This window comes from Neltuma alba, unplaced genomic scaffold, assembly GCF_004799145.2.
Source record: "Neltuma alba isolate B1F8T4 unplaced genomic scaffold, ASM479914v2 tig00004377_pilon, whole genome shotgun sequence".
In the NCBI taxonomy this organism is placed as follows: domain Eukaryota; kingdom Viridiplantae; phylum Streptophyta; class Magnoliopsida; order Fabales; family Fabaceae; genus Neltuma; species Neltuma alba.
This window is the reverse complement of record NW_021633681.1, coordinates 334,905-351,607: the sequence shown is the minus strand read 5'-3', so window position 1 is coordinate 351,607 and position 16,703 is coordinate 334,905. Positions and strand designations below refer to the sequence as shown.

The window sequence follows — 16,703 nt, the reverse complement described above, 5'->3', positions numbered from 1 at the left end:
ATATGCTGATATTGTTAATCAAGTTAGGGGATACTCTATCCAAATTTTTGGATTAATCCTGTCCTTTTTATATATGATCTACTCTATTTTGAGGTTGTCTATCATTAAATGCATATTTACTAGCTAATTGTATCTTTCATTAATTGTATTATCCTTTTTCCCTACATCCTCTTTTATTTTTCATTTTTAAATTTCTTGCTTTCTCTCACCTAACTTGTGCTAAACAGGGTTATGTTTGAGAAAAAGAATTCTTTATATATTTATTATTTTTAATTGACGTTAACGAATTTCTTAAACCATATATTTGATTAATTTAATATTATAAAAATGATAAGTAAACTTATGAAAAATAAAACTTTTTCCACTAAATCTGCTATTTAAACTCCCAACCATTTAGATATATTAGGTAAAAAAGCCTATGTCGCCTATTTTATCAAAAAAAAAGAGGGAAGAACTACAATAAAGTCTTGAGGAAAAAAATAATTACATAACAAATTTCAAAAGTTGTCATTTTTTACTATAAAACTTGCTATTACAAGCTGCTTAGATTGTTATTAGAATCTTTTAGTAATTATTTTTTTTTATTGAGATCTTATTGTAATTTTTTCAAGAAGAAGAGACGCTATGATCTTATTGTAATTTTTTCAAGAAGAAAAGACGCTATGTCCCTTAAGCTAGCATGAGCTGGTCTTGCATGAACACACACCCCCCCCCCCCCCCCCAAAAAAAAAAAGGGGGAGGGGGGGAGGAGGGCTTAAAGGTTAGATCAACAAACAGGTATAAATCATGGGGGAAATGACGGGGAAGCCTGGTATCCGTACTATAAGAATCGACTTTTTTTAATAATAAAGCAAAAGTAAGCACTAAATTTAAAAGTAATATAAATTATTAAAAAGTACTTAATTAATTTTTATTGACCCCAGGTCAACATAATACCATGAAATATAAAATCCGCCCAAATTGACAGGCTCAATCGGTGAATTGCAAGTTATTGGTTTACAAATATGATTAGATTAGAAACTTAATAAAATACTCTAACCATCCCTTTATTTTATCTTAATTACACAGACTTTTCGTATATTTTGAAAATGTACATTCAAGTCCAAACCATGCACAAATAATATTTGGAAAAGATTTTAAAAATATACTTTTGAATTCAAATTTCTATTAAAATAAATTTGATTTAATAATTTATCCTTATACTACATTCCTAATTTACTTTCGATGGTTTTCAAAATTAAGGGGGAAAAACCCGAGCAGCAAGAACAGCCATAGGGAAGTTAAGTGCAGCAATGGAGAACTGAGGAAGCGAAAAGGATGTATTTTTCCAATCAAAACTCATATTTGTCCCTCACCCTAGTTCCAAGCTTGTTCTCGTTTTAATTTTTTTTTTTTTCGTTTTCATGGATACCGTCTTCTTCCCTCATTCTTGTTGGCATCCTATAGAATATGAAAATAGTTATTTTTTTAATAACGGTGAAAATAATTTTTCGAAACTTACCAAAAGGATTTTCTTGATGAGCCAAACTGTTTTAATTTGGAATAATAGTTTTAAATAATCATAGTTGTTGGCACTCTCTTTTTATTTTAATTCAGAATGACTCGTGATTATCCTTGCTCTCCCTCTATATATAGTTTCATTTGATGCAAATAATGTGCTATTTCCATAAGTATATACAGCGGTACGGTTGAGGTAGAATGTAAAGAATCTTGGAGATTTTTTGAAAAAATTTAAATGACGTGATAGGGGACAATCGTTATATAATTATGACTTCGTATTACAGTAGTAATTTTGAAGGTTATTAAGTCAAGAAGAACTCGTATCAAACCTCACTTAACTGCTTCTCCAATAATACCTTCTGTTGCTCCTTCGTAATAGGATTTAAGTTTTTGGTTTTCTTTTGTAACAGGATTTTAGTTTTTTCCCTTTATTTTTATTTTTATTTTTAAATAATTATTTGCTTAATATTTTATTTTGAGTTTTAGCATTGGCCGTTGAGGTTAAAAGCTTGATTAAAATTTTGATTAATTATTGTAATAAATATGTACTTGACTAAATATATTTATAAATCATAAATGCTAGTACAAAAATATGTTTAATAATTTTAAATTTTAAATTTAAATGTTTTATACAATCTCTCAAACTTGCATTATTTATACAACAAAATCAGGTGTTTAATATATATATTGCTATTAAAAAAATAAATAAGTTTCAATAAATTATTTGAAAAATTCAAAACAAAAAATTTTATAATATGATCAAAATTAATAAATTTTATAACATGTTAGATAGTTGAAGTAAATGGAACTTAACTATATGAGAGGTTGCTGTAAAGCATATTTTAATTTTACGGAATGTTTTTATACGTATGTACATAAGTTTTAAAAATATAGGGGAATATGTGTAATTAAAGCGGAACTGGAGAGTGATTAGAGTATTTTGTTTAAAAAATCTTGAACCGAGATAAACTTCTTAATCTAGTGTTGAATGGGCCCAAATTTGGCAAATCTCGGTGAGTTAATTAACTAGTTTATCGTGCTGGAAATCAAAAGTTTGCGCAATAAGCAGAGAAATTTAGGGGAGGAATGGAAAATTGGGAAAAAGTTGGAACGACATTTTTGTAATTTTTCCCGACACAATATGTAATGTTATACAAAAAAAAGAAAGAATTAACCTTTGTTAGATTGCATTCTCTTATACTTTTAGAGCATAATTTAATAAGCATAAAATTTTGAAGTTTATATATACACACATATATGCACACGCAAGTGACTTCAACATAGTATAGATTAAGATCATACTCTTTCGGTCCTAAATATAAGACTATTATACTAGTTTGATGAGCACACAAACACGCACACACATATATCAAATCTGGCTACAAATTTTTTAGTTATTTAAATTTGGAGCCCACAGGTGGAATACATATTAAATATTATATCGACGACTTTCCTTCCTGATGCCCCTTGCCCCTTCATAGACGCCATGGCATATCCACATACTCACCCCGCAGGAAGAAAAAATAAAGGGGAAAGATAATAGAAAATTAAAGAAAACTCTCGAAAATATATAGCAATGATTTTTTTGTTATTTTTAGAAAATTTTCGTCTTAATATTTCCTCTTATTTTTTTTCCTCCATCCAAAATTTTCCTTTTTGCTGAATGTTATATTGCTCACCAGAAACCGCTTTCTACAGTAATTAAAGATAAGTGTCCATGTTTTGACATCACGGATCTCGATCACTGTGCACTCACATTAGGAATTGCTTAGTAATCATTGCAATATCTTAACATCAACAATTTCAAATTTAGCATGCCAAGATAAAGCAGCTATATATCTTAGTCCCATATAAAAATTTAACAACATTAGTTTTGTACGAACCATGAATTTTCATCGGTCCCATGGAGGACGCCTTTCTTTTTAACGCGACAATGAAGAGTGACGACCCACTTTTTGGGTCTCCCTCATTGTCTTTTGCTTAAAACATCTAACAATGATCACTTTCCTTTTTGCTCTCATCACTTATTAAATTCCGTTTTAACAAAAAAATCGACATATATCCTCTCAAGATTTTCTTTCTTTAATTATTACAATTGTTCAAATATCAACTGCCTAATGAATGGTTTGACAATCATTAACAGAAACATCATTCATTACCGAGAGAAATAGATGTATGATAAGCTTTCATATCATATACAAATAACTTGTCTTAATTCTTGATAATACACCTATTTAACCTTCCTTTCGTCATAAGTTTTATTCCGAAACACTAGTTTCAATCCTAATGAATCGTTGATGTATCCACTGAGTTGAGTATTTAATTAAACAAGGATATATTGGCGAGGATACAAGTCAGAAATTGGATCTTCATCCACAGACCGCTGCATAGACCTGTTTGTAGATTGATCCGAGCTATTCTCAACCTGCTAGACTGTCTGACTCTGTTCTATGGCGTTCAAACAAGAATGCCGGCTGATGAGGATCCAGTGATTCTAATGGATTTTAATGGATGCACAACAAGCTTATATGAATGCATTTAAGAACCTCATTTCCTGGACATGAATTTCTTAGACTAGGATCCAGCAATTCTAATGGCGATCCTTCTCTCCAGAGTTTCCAGGCCTGCAAATCCAATCATATATGATTATTTTGTTAATATTTTGGTCTCCCTAGCTCGCTAACATTTTAGTTTATTTACTTTGATAGTATAATTACATAGGTTAGCAGGTTTTCAGCATAGTTTGATTCATAGAAAGATGTATTCTTCTTGCCACTAATGATCTCCAATATTAAGACACCAAAACTATACATATCAGATTTGAAAAAAAATATGAGCATAGATCGGAGCGCTGTAGCCGCTACAAAATAGCACATATTAGATGGCAAATAATCTCTCTTGCGTAGTTCATTATAAATTATTATAAAAAGACTAAAATAAAATTGTTGATTCAAGCAATTTACAATGTCCCAACAACTTTATTTGTGCTTGCTTGAGTTCGATCAACTCTGAATATTTTAGCCATACTAAAATTAGAAATTTTTGGATTCAAATCTTCATCCAACAGTAATTGCTAAATTTTAGATCGCGATATATAATTTTAAATTGAGAATCTCTATGAAGATAAAGTATTCTCCTTGCAATGCCTTCAATAATCTTGCATCGATTTCTCCAATTCAATTTACCTTTAGTGCCTGTTTGGTTCAATGCATTGCATTAGCATTCCCTGTCTTGATGCAATAGCTTCTTTCAAGCGTTTGGTTGGCACATTTAGGTGGTAAAGGGGATTATAAGATGCATCATGATTACTTGATATAAGGTAATAGGGATTACATCCATAATAATAAAGAATGGAGATTACAACATGTGTGAATCTGAAAAAAGACAGCATTTGCCCTTGCCTTCTTCATCATCTTCGTTGACCGCTACCAACCCTCCTCCACCGGTGGCCTTCCCTATGTTGAGGAGACCCCCCTGTCAACTGAACAACTTCATCTTCCCTATTCAGTTCATCATCGTGAGGATGAAAATGAAAAATGAACCAGTGCTAGCAAAAAGTAAAAACAAAAATATCAAAACAAAGATACAAGCAATGAAAATGTGATTAGAACAATCTTCATTGGAGATGATGAAGATGAAGCAGAGGAGGAAATCCTCGTTGCCAAGAATCATGGGCTATGGCAGAAGTAGAAGAGAGGGATGGAGGTAGGGTGGGAAAAAAAGGCGACGGCATAACAGAGCATTAGGTGTAGTTATGATGAAGGTCAGTGACGAGAATCTAGACGTCTGATGGCGAACATAGATCTAATCTTGTGCAAGGAACATTGGCAGTGAGGAAGGTTGGTGAGACTTTGATCAGCTAACAATAAAACTAATGGGAGAGGGTGGGATGACACACTTGGACGTGAAAGAAGGTAGGGGTGAGGATTTTTTTGGAAGTGGGATGTTTTCTATTTCTAACTTGTGGGAGTGGTGATTCTACTCATGTGACGCACCTGGATTGAAAAGAACATAGGGGATGAAGAATGATCGCTCCGGAGGAGGAACTATAAAGGTGAATGAAGGCCAACAGTGATGGTTAAGTATTGTGTCAATGGATGAGGAAGAGGAAATAAGCAGTAAATCAAACAAAAATTTGTAATTTCAATTTTATTTGTATTTAATTAAATATAAATAACAAATTTAATTTTATCATTCTTAATATTGTACCAAACAACTTTATTGTAATCATAATTACTTACATTACATTCCCAATCATTCCATTCCATTTCATGCCCATTGATCCCATGAACCAAACGGGCCATTATTTTCAAGTCCTGATAAAGGGTTATATTCACATCTCTACCAAGTTCAAACAAATTACTAAAAAGAATTATTTCGTTTACCTAAATTCAAAAATTAATTCTGCATAACTCACCAACAAAAAATTATCCAAGCTTTTGTTAGGCACAAATTCATACACAAGTATCTTTACTTCTTCATCCAAACAAAATCTGAGAAAACCTACAAGATTTCTGTGTTGAAGTTTTGCCATCGTCACTACTTCGTTCTTAAATTCAGGCAAACCTTGGTTGGAACTACTTGATCGTCTCTTCACAGCTAACTCTTATCCATCAGGTAAAATGCCCTGCATAGAAGATAACCAGCTACTAAATTCAATTTATAAACGAAAATAATTTATGTTTGAGAGTGCTCGCGATATCCATCAAGAAAATAGAATTATCTACCTTGTACACCTCGCCATATCCACTTGAAAATAATTTGTCCAAGCTTATTGTCGGGGGAGAAGTCGTTTGTGGCTGATTTGATGTCACCGAAAATCAAAATGCAGCGGCTTCGCACTTGAAATCTCAGCTACGTATAATCAATTTCCCAAGACTTTACAAACATTATATGTTTACTTTGAATGGTCAATTGAAAACTGTTAGGTCATTGTAAATTTCCGATATTATTCATGAATGGAAACATACTAATTACCATGTAAAGTGAAAATCGCACGTCTATCTAAACACGAAGGCTAATTCAACACCCGTTTTTGGGACTGAAACATTCTTGCGTGCTCTCCGTCTAAGGCACGGGATGCAGGGCGAGACTTGCATTATGAGTATCGTCGTTTGAACTACTGTGGCAAAGAAAACATGTATATTTGATGGAAGGAGAAGACTTAGATATTCAGTCTCATATACTTGATATACTTTTCCTGGAAGGAACAATAACTGACCTTTGGAAGGAGCTGGTGGTCGAGGAGGCGCTTCCTGGTAAAAGGGGCACGTTTCGTTCCTTTAGTTTTCCTCCCCCTCCATTTCCATCACAGCATATATGCAATATGTCGATACATTTATTGAGACTGTAGTAACAATCAATCTCAGATATAGCCGACGTGCACTGCGCCATATATAGAGGATCAAAAGCACTATAGTCTTCTTTCTTGGCAAGTTTCTTGCTTCCGCCTTCGGATGCCTCCTTCACAACCACTCCCAAGGTTTGACCCAACCGCTTCATAAAGCCAGTGGTGTCTGTTGCCTTGGTGTTGTTAGTTAAAAATGACCTAGGATCTTCTTCCATTTTGTTGAAGAAATTAAATACCAGTCGCCGGAGAAACGTATCCAGCACTCGTCGTACCAACCGACGGCTCCTTTATTGTTGGGGCATTTGTGAAGGATATCTTTGACTCCGCCGGAAACACATTTTTGACAAGTCTGGACATTGGCATAGCCGAGGCACTGGAAGATACCATAGAGGGTGTTGTTGTTTTGTGATGATTAATGCCGCTTCATGTGTTGGCAGCGTAATGTCACATCCTGAGAAATTTTACTTAGACATAAGGAATCAAAAATTAGAATGAGGACCAATGTAAAAACTAGACAGGGAGACGAACCAACTTTTGATGTGAAACATCGATAAGATCCGGCTGGCATTTTCGTAATTATCAATCTAGGAAGGGCCAAATGGAAAAATTTGAGAAAAATTCTAGAAAATTTCTGAAAAATAGGAATAGTATAAATTAGAAGTTTTGGAGACTCGGTTGATACCTGAAAGGTGAAATTATGGTGAAAGCAAATTATTACGGAATTTCTCGTAAACAGAGGTTTTTCAGAAAAATATTAGAAAATCAGATAAAAATAATTATTTTAATTAGTTAGAGGCCTCAATAAATTTGGAAAAATGATGGATAATTCATCTAAATATTTATTTAAATTTATAAAATTAGTTTTAGACATTGAAAGTTCAGGAATTAATTTTAGGGAATTTATTTTCCCACAGTGACACTGATAAAAGCCTAATCAGAGAAAATTCAAAATAAATACCTAGAGGTGGCAAGAAATTCTCAAAATTTTCAGATCATGTTATCATATTAAAAGGTGAATTATCATGAAGAGAAATAAATTTTTGGAGGTCTGAAAAAATTATAGAATGTTGCTAGTGAATAGTAACCGATAAAGTTTCAAATAGGTTTGGGATTTTGATTTGGATTGTGGACCATCTTTTTGGACCATCCCAAACCATTTTTGGGGCCCACATTGAGCCCAATAAGAACCTAATTTTGTGCAGCTTCCAGGTCCCTCTATTTTTATTAAATAAAATGTGAAATTCATGGATAAATGCTTGGAAAAATCTGGAAATTGGTCACTTGTTCAAATCTGACTTCTTCTAGCATTTGATGACTGCCACATAACCCCCATGAGGTGGCAAATTTCGTGCAAATAGAGAGAGGGAAGGCAGATCAGATTTTTCTATATATATCCCTTTAGAAAATACAAATAAATGTTAGAAAATTGGAAAAATAAGGAGAGACTCTGTCACTGTAGCTCCAGCCCTATTTGTTTGAAAATTTCAACTGTTTTAGGCAAGGAATCATTCAAATTACATCAAGGAAACACCAAGGTATGCTTAAGCCTTCCTATCCCTAAGCTTTAAAGTAGTTTTGGTTGAGTTTTCAGTTGAAAAACTAAGTGTAAATGCTGTCAAATTTTTGGTCTGTCCATGGAAGGTTTAGGGAAGGATAGAAACCTAAAATACCAAGTGAAATAAGCAAGATTAAGTGGTGTATGGATTGGTTTTTGGAAGAAAATCCACCTAGGGTTTAAGAGCAAGATTTCGGCCTAGCACTGTTCATGCAGAAGCAAATTTTTTTGGCTTGATTTGATGATTCTAATGGGTTTCAAACATGTTTTTGTGTAGGGATATGTTGTTGGAAAGTGTTTAAAATTATTGGAATCAAAAATGAAATTTTTGAAAGATTACACCCCCTTTTCGGCCAAGGTGAATTCATGGGGAAGGAGTTTGATTTTCAAAAAATCTGATTCCATATTTGAATTTCTCATGAAAAATCATATAGGAATGAGTTATGAGGTTATTGATTCTAAAGGAGAAATCATTTTAGTAAAAATCAAAGAAAGGGGGAGAAAATGTTAAGTTAAAGTTTAAGGATTATGTTTAAGTTGTTTGGTTATATAGCCTATATTTATGCTTGATTTAATAGGCTTTGTGAGGAGGAATCAAGGAAGATCATTGTTCCTTGAGGTAACTGAATTGGACAAGTGATAAAAGGCAGCTTTGAATTATAATTTGATTGTATATCTTGCTTGTTTAATATGATTTGTTGCTTACTTGGATTGAGGATCTTGTATTGTGATTTTGGTTGGTTGAATAACCTCAGTTTATGCTTTGGCCAAGTGCATTTCATTGTGTTAACATGGAAGTGTTAATGTTCCTCTTCTAGCATGAGATTAAGTATGAATTTATGTAACTTGAGGATGTCTTAAAGTTCTATAACATGTCACATGTAACTTGCTTGATTTGCATGATAATTGTAATTCAAATGCTACTAAAATTTCTATGCAATCTCATTCCCCCTATGTCAATTTATTTATTATTTAGGAAATGGCTCATCCATGGATTAAGGCAAGGAGTTGGTATTGGGATAGAGAAGCTTGATGATCATTATGTTATTTTGAAATGTCATATGATGTGTTACTAAACTTTATGCAAAGTTTGTAATGGATTATGAATGGTAATATGTTGTAAATTATATTGGTATGATATGCCCAAGTGTTGAAATATTGAGTGGTAGAATGCCTAGAGGGTATAGAAAAGGAAAAAGGAATATAAAATTCAAGAAAGAAGTGATTAGGGGATAAAATTGCCTAAATTAGGACAAAATGGTGACACATAAAATAATAAGCAAATGATGGAATTTGGACCTGAGATTGCCCTTCCAAAATTGGGCTAAAATCCTGAAAATTTGAAAATTGACCATATGAATAGTACATCTTGTTGAATTTTCTGATGTTGTTCTGAATGGAATTGAGTCTAATGAATATTTTTTTTCTATAGAAATATTAGCAAGCTTCATGTGAAAATTAGAACCATCTCGTTTTGATTTTTCTAGAATTAGTTATGAATTTTCAAACTTGACACAAATTCGAATGAACAGTTTACTGACAGAATTAAATGTGAAATTTTGAAACTGAAATTTTTCGCTTGGAAACATGGAAAATACGTTATAATGGTTTCAATTAACGTATAATAGGATAATAAAAGAGATGTTGCACGTAATATATATGCATGTACCGTACGTATAAGTCTCTTAGGTACTTTTGCCTCTCATTTATGCTTATAGTTTTTATTACCTTGGAAATTTCAACGCCGCAGATTTAGAATTTGTAAACCAGTTACAAGAGATGTGGACTGGACTAAAATCGTACTACTCCTCTCTTCCAATTTGTTGGACAAAATTTTGGAGAATTAAATGCACTTGACCTCCTGACGTGGAATTTCCACCATTGGTTATGGAAGTTGTCTCGCGTGGACTGAATTTTCAGCCTTCATTTATCGTGCGTCTGACTTTTTGAGCCCCCATGCATACGACAATGAAGGCCCTCATTTTCAAGGCTTCTCTGTTATTAATTTACTATTGGTTCAAGTAAAACGTGTGTATGATAACTTCCTCACAGCTAAATTTCTCCCTTGACAGCAATCAAATTAAACACGATTAATGAGTATGAGATGTACTCTCCTATAATCTTATTTATAAGTCATTTTAATATAGTTTGTCAAAACATATAAGTAGAATTAGAGGAGTATATGATAAACTTTCATCATCATCCGTGTCAATACCGAAATCATCAAATAGGAATAGCATACCGTTAAATAATCAATTAAATTATTTTTTTCCATACAACACTGAAAATAATAGTCATATAGTAGTATGTTTGCTTGTCTCTCCTGCCCTGTAAACACTGGTCTTCTCATCAGCAGATGAAATTTGGGTCAGAGCACAATTAATAATATTACTAAAGTGTACGTGAATAACCTTACTCAGAGAGAGTCATTTGGTTACTCAAGTGTACGGTATGGAAAAAATATATGCTAAGAATAATCCTCTCTGAAAATTAGTAAGGGACACATCGAACTACCGATGGTAATCTTATTATTGGCGCTGACAGGCCCGATGTAATGTTTGGAATTGTGGTCACTTCACTGTGAAGATCCTGAGGCATGCATTAAAGTGTGCAGAAGATGTTCACTCTCGATAGCTTGGAAATAAGGGAACAAGTCTCTTTAAGCAACGCGTAAGTAGGAATAAGTCCTCCATCACTACAATTTATTATGCAGTTAGCCTTAAATTTTGTTGCGACTTTTCCTGCTTACAACTCCGCATTTTCAATGGTCCACCCTTATTGGGCTCTTCCATCCTTCTTTTAGGTTCAAGACTTCCAGCTTCAGTACAAATTAAAGGAACTGCTTTTTCAGAACACATGGTTTTACTTTTACAATGATTCAACGCTGGCTAGCTTGCCAAATCTTACATGTGTCGGAGACAACTTATGGTTGATAAAATTAAAAGTGCATAAATTACCTACCTAGCATTTCGTATTTCTAGCTAAAAATATGGTCGCAAAAATTTGCCTCTACATATGAGATTTACGTTACGACGTCTACATTTCAGTTCTTATACACAAATAGATCTAGCTTGAACAATGATATCTTTAAATTTCTAGCTGAAAGATGGACACAAAAATTTGCCTCTAGATATGAGATTTACGTTACGACGTCTACATCTCAATTCTTATACAGAAATATATCTAACTTAGACAATGATATCTTTAACCAGAGTTTTGTTGGATAAAATCTAGAAAGCGCCATCTCTTCTTGAGTATTGTTCACCTATACATTAAGTAATGAAAAAAAAAACTCAAGAAGTATAATGATATAATAAAAAATTAACAAATATTAATGTTTTCATCTATTCTTCTTCGTATCTGCGAAAAGGCCATGAAAAAATTTTGGTTATTTAAATTTTTAGGCCTTTTTAAACGTGAAAATGTTTTCATGTCTTCATTAATGGTCATTTATCATTAGACTCTTCTTTCCGCGTCAATGCCGAAAGAAAATAGGAGTAACAATACATATTGTTAAATAAATAATTAGATTATTTTTCCAGACATTACACGGGTTACACAATAATCTAAGAAGAAGGTATTTTACCTAAACGATAGTTGAAAAGGTAGGAAAAAATGAAAATTTTCTGGGTGAGGACATATAGATATCAAAAACTTTTTGCTTAAATAAAAAAATTTTCATTTAGATGAAGAATTCAAAATTTATGTTCAAATGATAAAAAGGTAGAGATAAAAAACACTAAAAAAATCTTTAAAAAAGACCATTGAATTTTAAAATTCTAAATCAGGAATTACTACAAAAATATATTGTAATTTGCTTTTTGAGTGTACTCATTTTTTTTATGAGTGTAGTAAGCAATACTGATTTAAAATTTTGACATTTAACAATCTTTTTTTTTTTTGGATTGTTTCAAAAATATATAAAACTATCTACCTTTATAAGAGTAGTCTTCCGATTACGATACTGTAAGGTGAAAAAACATAAATCCGAAGAATAATCTTTGAAAATGAGAGAGGAACATCTAACTGATCGTAATCTTTTGCTTAAAACTTTTGACAATGACAAGTGACAACTTGATCACTTTACCTTTTCCTTCTCTTCATTTATTAAATTCGATTTTAACTAAGATCTACCATGCATATCTAGGTACATCCTCTTATGAGTTGTTCTCCATCATTCCAGTTGTTCAAATATCAACTTCGCATAATGAATGGATTGAGAATCATTAACAGAAACATCATTCATTATTGAGTAAAAGATATGTATGAAAAGCTGTCATATTATCCTCCCCCAGAAGGTAAAATAATATACAAATACAAGTAACTTATCTGATTTAATTTCTTGATACTTTGCCTAATTAAACTTTCTTTCGAAACCAGTTTTATCTTCGAACACTGGTTTCAAGCTTTCACCAATGTTTGACATATACGCTACTGAGTTGATGAGCATTTAAGCAATAAACGAGGATATTAGCGAGGGTACAAATCAGTAATAGGATCTTTATCCACAGACCACTGCGCAGACTTGCTGGTAGATTGATCTGAACTATTTTCATAAATGACTGGATTTGAATCTGTTCTATGGCGGCCAACAAAAAAGGCTGGCTCCCGAGGATCCGACAATGTGACGGAGTGACTGCTTAGCATCACCATAATAGACTGTACTGTAGGTCTCAGAGCTGGGTTTTCCTGAATACATAACAAGCTCATATGGATGCATTTGATAACTTCATTTCTTGAACAAGAATCTCTTAAACTAGGATCCAGCAATTCCAATGGCCTCCCTTCCCTCCACAGCCTCCAGGCCTGCAAAGTGCAATTCCAACAATATATAATTAATGTGTCAAGATTTTGACCCCTCTAGCTACCATCTAGGTTTATCTACTTTTGATAATATACCTACGTAGCTTTCACTCGAAAAAAGATAATATACTCACATAGGTTACTAGGTCTTCAGCATAGCTTGAAATACAGAAAGATGTATTCTTCTTGCTGCTAATAATCTCCAAAATTAGGACAACAAAACTATATATATCAGATTTGATTGAAATATGATCATGTATTGCATATTCTAGAGCTATGTATCCACTAAAAAAGAAAAGCACACATTACGTGATAAATAATTTCTTTTCTCAAGTTTATTATAAGTATGATGCAAAACAATTGGCATGAAGAAATTTAACTTACAAGGTGCTGACAACTCTGCTTGTGCTTGCGTGCGTTTGATCAACTCCAAATATTTTAGCCATACCAAAATCAGAGATTTTTGGATTCAAATCTTCATCCAACAATACATTACTAGCTTTAAGATCACGATGTATGATTTTTAGTTGAGAATCTTCATGAAGATAAAGCATCCCTCTTGTAATGCCTTCTATAAACTTGTAACGTCTTGACCAATTCAATTTACCTTGGTTTTCAAGTCCTGGACGCCCAATAAGAAGCCAATTCAAATGATAAGATAAAAAATTAGATTCACATCCTCACCCCCAAGTAAGCCAATGCAATTAATAATAATTATTATATAATTTGAAGAGCGAGCATATGCACAACTAAACGCAGAAAATAATTTTGCAAAACCTACCAAATAAAAAATTATCCAAGCTTCTGTTGGGCAAAAATTCGTATACGGGTATCTTTTCTTCTTCATCCAAATAAAATCCAAGTAACCTTACGAGATTTCTATGTTGAAGTTTTGCCATCATAACAACTTCCTTCTTAAATTCTCCCACACCTTGTTTTGAACCGCTTGATAGTCTTTTTACGGCTAACTCTTGTCCATCAGGTAGAACAATACTCATAAGGAATAATCAATCTATTAAAATCCATTTGCAAACAAATAGCTATTTATGATTTTAAGAGCAGTGATCCCGATTTTTACAAGTATAATAGATTTATATACCTTGTAAACCTAACCAAATCCTCCTTGACCAAGTTTATTGTCAGGAGAGAAGTCATTTGTGGCTGTTCTGATGGTATCCAAATCAAATTGTAGGGATTCTGCGCTTGAAATATCAACTACATAACCAAAAAAAAAAAAGTAGGGATCATGATATTAATTAGTCATCTAAGGAACTTCCATGTAATAATTAAAGCGAAAATTGCGTGTATCAAATTAAACATGAGAGCTGATATTTATCATACCACTTTGTTTAGGAGCTGAAGCATCTTTTCTTGCCCTCCTTTTTAAGCACAAGAAGCAGAGCAATATGAATGTCACCGTTGGAACAGCTATGGCAATAATCATCCCACGTGAAATCCTGCTTTTATCTGAATAAAACCCAAAAAAAAAAGGAAAAAGAAAACTAAGTTACATATATATTCACTATTTTTGTTAAAATTATACTATTTTTTAAATTTCTTGTGAAACAATTCCTAAGTTTAAAATTGTTAATTAACTCGATGCCCGTGTTGCATAGTGGTACAAAGCTTTGATCCCAGTCGTAACACTAAATTGTTAGCTCACCCTTTGTAATGAAAAAGTATTATTAATTAAAACATCATTTATTAGTTTAAATTACATCTTCATTACACTTTAACTTTTAAACAGAAGGTCTTCTATTTAGAAGAGTTCTAGTTTTTGAATGAAAGCTTTTAGAATAAATTTACACTCTTAACCCTGTGGATTTGTCAGCAGAGTTCTAGCTTCGTTGTCAAAACAATCTTTCAAGCGCAACAAATTTGGGTGAAAAAATTCATAAAATATTTATTCCTTGAAGCTGTAACAACTGACATTTGGAAGTGGATGCCGGCGAAGGAGCTGGTGGCGGAAGCGCAGATGGCGGGCCCGGTTCCTGGTAAAAGGCGTACATTTCATACCTTAAATAGCAAATGGGCTTGACGGTTATTCCGCCTATTTTTCCAGTACAGCAAATAGGCAAATTGCTAATACTGTTGCGGAGACACATGAGACAATCAATCTCAAATATATCCGGCGTACGGTTAACTCCTTTTGCTATTCTCATTTATCTTCGTAGTTTTTATTATTTTGGAATTTTCAACGCGGCAGATTTAGATTTTTTTTTTTTTTGGGACCTGAGGCAGATTTAGAACTTGAGAACCAGTGGTTAAGAAGATAGATGTTGACTGGACTAGCTAGAACCGTAATACTCACTCCACTCAGTTTCATATTAATTACATGACACATTTTGGAGGATTAGCTGTTCTGATGTTCTACATATTCAATTGGAAGACATGAATTAAATAGCTAAAATTATTACATTTTTCGTTAATAATTTCTTGATTTCCTTGATGATCATTTACGTTTGAAGTAATGAAAAACACTGCACAGTATGTCGGTATAAACCCGGGAAATATAAATATACTACCTCCGGTGCTTAACATAAGAGTTAGTTGACTAATTTAAGTAGATTAAAAAAATTAGTTAAGTTAGTTATTTGTAATAAATAGATGTTGCCTTTCATAAAATAACTTTACTAATCAAGTATATTAGGTAAAACTATTATTACTATAAGGATTACCTTTAGAAAACAATAAATAAATATGAGACAAAGTGGATTGGAATCTTATATTTAGAATCAAATTTTAAATTCAAACTAGCTTTTATATTAAAAACCGGAGGTAGTATAACAGTCAAATTAATAAATAATTAGCTTTTCCTTTTTTGCCTCTTTTTCTTTATATCCGTGAAAAGGTCGCGACACAATTTGAAGCCCCTTTTGAACACGACAATGAAGACCTGATCAACCAAACTTTTTCGAGTGTTCATACTTCATAGTCATTTCTCAGGCTCTTCCATTGCGCGTCCAATAATTCCTCCACCATCTACTTCCAATGACAAAATAGACTGGCACCCCGCGTCAATGCCCAAGTCAACTAATGTCTCGTTTAATTTGGTACAATGAAATTGGAGGCATACGAATGAGATTGGAATTCATTTACATACTTTAATGCCCCGTTTGATAACAAGAAATTGGAAGCTGAGAATTGGAATTGGAAGTGAAAGTGGAACATAAAAGAAAAAAAAATTCAATGACCATGCTTTGAGATGATATACGGTTTTTGAAGAAGGGCCAAGATTGGAAGGGGGAAAAAAATGAAACCAACAAAAAATGCGGTTATGTAATTAACAACGTATCTCAATTGTAAATCCTGAAAGCTTAATTATAAATGTTTAAAAGTTATAAGAGAAAATCCCAGAAAAAGCCCTTGGAATATACCAAATCTCAGATTGGGTCCTTAAATTTCGAAAATAACAGAATGGGTCATTGACCCAATCTGTCATTTGTGAAATTCAGGCGAATTGACAATTTTGCCCCTAAGCAAAAGTGAGTAGTT

General features: G+C 32.9%; 1 pseudogene; it reads right to left on the bottom strand.

Moving 5' to 3' along the window:
• Window positions 1-12,875: 12,875 nt before the first annotated feature.
• LOC114744529 (cysteine-rich receptor-like protein kinase 10) lies at window positions 12,876-15,370 on the bottom strand (annotated as a pseudogene).
• Between the last annotated feature and the right edge of the window lie 1,333 nt (window positions 15,371-16,703).